At 47.2% G+C, this 4,509-nt stretch overlaps 1 pseudogene across 1 annotated transcript; it reads right to left on the reverse strand.

Annotated features, from left to right (window-relative positions):
• Positions 1-608: 608 nt before the first annotated feature.
• On the reverse strand, positions 609-4,255 carry LOC123426103 (annotated as a pseudogene). Its single transcript, XR_006622015.1, has 7 exons — positions 4,048-4,255; positions 3,668-3,988; positions 2,950-3,567; positions 2,281-2,780; positions 1,569-1,713; positions 1,251-1,322; positions 609-820 (listed from the first exon to the last, which is right to left on the reverse strand). The product of XR_006622015.1 is annotated as an uncharacterized LOC123426103 (transcript).
• Positions 4,256-4,509: the final 254 nt, after the last annotated feature.

Here is a 4,509-nt window from a genome sequence, read left to right on the forward strand (position 1 = left end):
CCAGCAGCGGATCAGATCGATCCCAGTAAGACCATTGACAGTAAGGGCCTTCAACTTTGCAAAGATAGGGACAAACGTGGCTTCTTCTTCCCTAGTTAGCTTTTCCGACAACTTGAAGTCCATGGGCACACGTTCTTCCCTGAAGCCCGCACTACTAGGAAAAGGCATGCTAGTGGCGCATCTGTTTTGGCTACTAATGGCGCACTACAGGTGCGCCACTAGCATCACACCATTAGAATTTTTTACTAATGGTGCGCTATTAGTATCTGGTATACTAATGACGCACCAGACAATGCGCCATTAGTATATCCCATGGTGCTTCATTAGTATGCCTCCCTGGGGCATATTTACCCATGTGCTCTGGCTTACTAATGGCGCACTAGTTGACGAGGCGCCACTAGTGTGCTTTTTGCAGTGCGCCACTAAAGTGTTGAGTGGTGCGCCACTAGTATGAAATCTTTGCTGAGAGCCCCATGACATCAAAGATTCTGACATATATATATTTTGTTTCAAAACCATAAATTCAACAGCACATAACATATATATCAAATATATAATACATAATATGTGCCTAATAGTTTTACTGATCCACAACACATAACATATGTGCAAATTGCATAACAAATTTCATGATCCATATATCAAAATTCCATAGCATACATACATCCAAAATTCCATAGCATCCATATATACATATAGTTCCATAGCATCCATACATACATAGCTCCATAGCAAATATAATACACAACGATACTTTGCAGGCATTAGTACGTAATATTTGGCACTAAAACAAATGCCTTCATGGCATCCGCGTGGCAACCTACAAGATGAAATCATCAACATGTCAAATTTAACACTCTAAATCATGAAGATTACGTGACATCCGTGGACCATGAGAACAACAGTACAAAAGAGAGTTCACTTTTTTAGCTTACAGTATATGACAAACTTAATATCTTGTTCAATGGCATCAACCTAAAAGTGCTACCAAATCTATGGTGAAATGAATAGAACAAAAAATGTAAGATGTAAAATGAATAGATTTCATAAGGTTCTTTGGTGACGGTGGTAAATAGTTGCTCTCTACATGATAATCAGACTCACTACAGAACTCTGGGTGACTATATTTGGTAGTCTGGAATAACTCCAGGCAAATTGTTGTGTGATAATTCCCTACTATGTTTTGTGCTTAGGGTCATAAAAAATAATCACATTTAGCTCATTAATATTGAGTGGTAGGCACCACTTACAAGTTTTCCAATGATACCATGTTCATGAAGGCTATGACCAATCCACCTTTCAGTCCACTGGTAGATAAATCTCTGCAAAACAACTCATTTTAGTACATGTCTATCAACTTACGAGTAGTATTGAGCTAACATGTTTCTGTAATATTATTCAAGTATCTGCATGTGGTTCGTTTACACTAAATTGAATGTGTTTTCAAGCTTTCAACTAAATTAACTGCGTTTTTAAGATATTAGCCATTAAGACACGTGACGAGTTTTTCTTACCAGATCAAAGCAATGCACTTTGAAGGTTAAAAATATGAAATGTGATGTTCTTACACTGCAACAATCCTTGGATTCTGGTTCCTCTTGGAGTAGTCGCAAGTCAAACCTTCCCAGGAATACTCTCTTGGGGAGCATGGATCTCCATTCCAGTTTATTCGTGCCAAATTGTAGTGCTTCTTGACTTCGTTCATATAATGGGCTACAATAGCAAAAAGACAACACAAACAAATTGGAACGGAATAAGAAGGCTGTTTATTTTGGGTATGGGTGCATGTGTGTATTAAAAATAATGGAAACATTAACTTAACTAGTTGCAAAATTATGCCATATATGCAAGTTTTATCTTTTCGTGGAAGTGAATAAATTGTCTTAATCTATTTATCTACTAGGGTCTTGGCCATGGCTCATTGGCAATTGAACTTTAGAAGGTGGCTTACTAAGGAGTTAGTACTGAGTCAGCTGGGTGATAAACTTGTTTCTATTGCTTTAATGTGGATACTGACAATGTCAAATGGAGGTGAGGATCTTCGGGGGTCTACACAGTGAGATCTTGGTAATTAAGAATTGTTTAAATGTAGGGAGCTGGAGGTTCTGTTCCACCAACTGAATAAACTGCATGATGATCATGTGAATCTGCCACCCTCCGTCCCAAAATAAGTGACTCAATTTTGTACTATCTTTAGTACAAAGTTGAGTCACTTATTTTGGGATGGAGGGAGTACAAGACAAAAGTGTAATGTACATGCAGTATATATTTTAACCTTACCATCCTCGGCGTCAGTGGTGAGGTTATCCATCCGCACTGGCGAGTACACCTCAAACGCATTGATGAGCGGCGGGAGCCTTGGGCTGCGTGTCTTGTTCAGGAGGAAGATCCCAGCAGGGTTGTGCAACAACCGCCCGTTTTGGTGCATGCTGTCCGCCTGGAATCGTGACGGCGAGAAGTCTGGAAATAGCAAGTCGTTGTCGCTGTAGATGTCGAACCTCCTGTTCTGGTTGCTGATGTTGATCTCGGCAAAGTGGAAGATCGGGAGAAGCTGTAGGTTCTTGGCGTCCAGGTTGGGACCCGCCGCTACGTTGATCTCGAAAAAGGAGTAGTTTGTGTCTAATGTTGTGGCCCCCTGGAGGATGCCCTCTGGTACCTGGAAGGTGTTGTCGCCGGGTACCCTCCTCACTTGAGTGCTAGTGTTTAGGGTCATCCAGGGGTAGGTGTTGTAGGAGAAAGACCAGCCCTCCCAGAACCGGTCATAAGGGTCCAATGGATATCTGCATCGCACACAAAGACATTAGTTTTTATTAGAAGCAATTGCAGGGATTCAGGAAACAGGTTAAAGGGGCAAACACTTCAAATGTTCCGAGCTAGCCAACTTCAAAACCATTGTAGGCATAATTAAGATCAAATCTGAAATTATTATGGATCTCAGTCTTGTCTCACCTTGTGATATATTCAGTGGCAGTACCAAATCGTATTCGTCTGAAGTAGCTGATTGACATCGACGAATTCACAAAAGGGTACATCGCATCTTGCAGTGGCCTCAGCTCCAATGAAGACACGAACGGAGTCCGTGTACCGAAGTTTATCACACAGACTGACATGGAGTCGCCTTGAGCAACGGTGAGCACTTCCTTCCATATGGTGCTTGATGGATGCATATTTGTCAAGTTCACCGCCTCCCAGAAACTGACACCGATATGGAGCCCAAACCACTGGGTGACTTTATTTGGTAGTCTGGGTGGTGCGGTGGCGACGGGGGCGGCACCCAGACGGCCTTGCCGGCCATGCGCGCCTCGATCTTGGCGAGCTTGGACGAGGACGGGTTGGAGTTGGACGAGAGGTGCTGCACTATGTCCTCCCCCGCGGCCACGGTGGATCAAATCCGCAGAGCAGAGCAATTGCAGGGGAAACGGAAGAGATGGGAGTACCCCGAGGCCGCTCTTGCGGGGGCAGGTGTCGCAGAAGACGCAGTTGACCCAGAATATATCGCTGCTGGTGTCCACCTGCACGTAGTAGCTCTTGGCCGGTGTGCCAATCCCAATCTGCGTGAAGTAGAGCCTGCATCACTTGCCAGCAGTCAGACGCGCCCGCCGGAGAGCGAGAGGGGAAACCGCACACTACAGTAAAAGGAGCGACGCGTGAATCGATTGGTTATTACCCGGTCTCGTAGGGGAGGGCATTGCCGCCGAGGGGCAGGTCGACGGCGGCGGCAAGGGAGCGGCCGTGGCGGCGAGCGTCATGCGCCCGGAGGTTCGCCAGGTGCTTGCCGCTCCCGTCGTGGCACGGGAACTTGCGACGCACCTCGAAGACGCCGGTGGCGGCCGCGCGGCCGGGGGCGAGCGCCGCCGACAGCGCGAGAAGGAGGAGGAGGGCCAGACGACCGCGAGGCGGCACCATCCGTCGGGCCTTGCTTCGCTTCGCTAGCTCGCTTAGCTGATCCACCGGCCGGCCGCTGCAACAGCGAAGGAGGAAGAGAAGACTGCGGGAGAAGTCAGAAGTGTCCGCGCGGATCTGAGCGTGCCATGGCCGCCGGCTCACCTGCTGGTTCGCGGTCGCGGTGGAACTCCCTCCCTCCTCTCTTCTGATGACGGGACGGGAGGAGGAGAAGGTAGTGGAGACCATGGCCGGCGGCGAGCTCCGTCGGAGGATGGCGGCGGCGGCGATGTGCGTTGGGTGAGATGCCCTCCTGAATGGAGCAGGATATGCGTTGGGTGTCGATGAAAGAAACAGCGGATCGATCCGTCCCGTCTGGTTCCTAACGGCGCAGCAGCTGCGGGCAGTATTTTTGCAAAAAAAAAAATTATAGTAGTAACGCACTGTGTGAGTGGTGCGCTATTACTAGTTAATGGCGCACTCTGCCCTGGTGCGTCATTAGTACTTTTTGAAGAAAAAAAGTTTGTTAATAGTGGCGCACCGTGTGTGTGGTGCGTCATTAGTGTGATGGCGCACCTGCACATGGTGTGCCACTGCTATATAGTAGTGGCGCATCACTTGTCTGGT

The sequence above is a fragment of the Hordeum vulgare genome, chromosome 2H, assembly GCF_904849725.1.
Source record: "Hordeum vulgare subsp. vulgare chromosome 2H, MorexV3_pseudomolecules_assembly, whole genome shotgun sequence".
Taxonomy (NCBI): Eukaryota; Viridiplantae; Streptophyta; class Magnoliopsida; order Poales; family Poaceae; genus Hordeum; species Hordeum vulgare.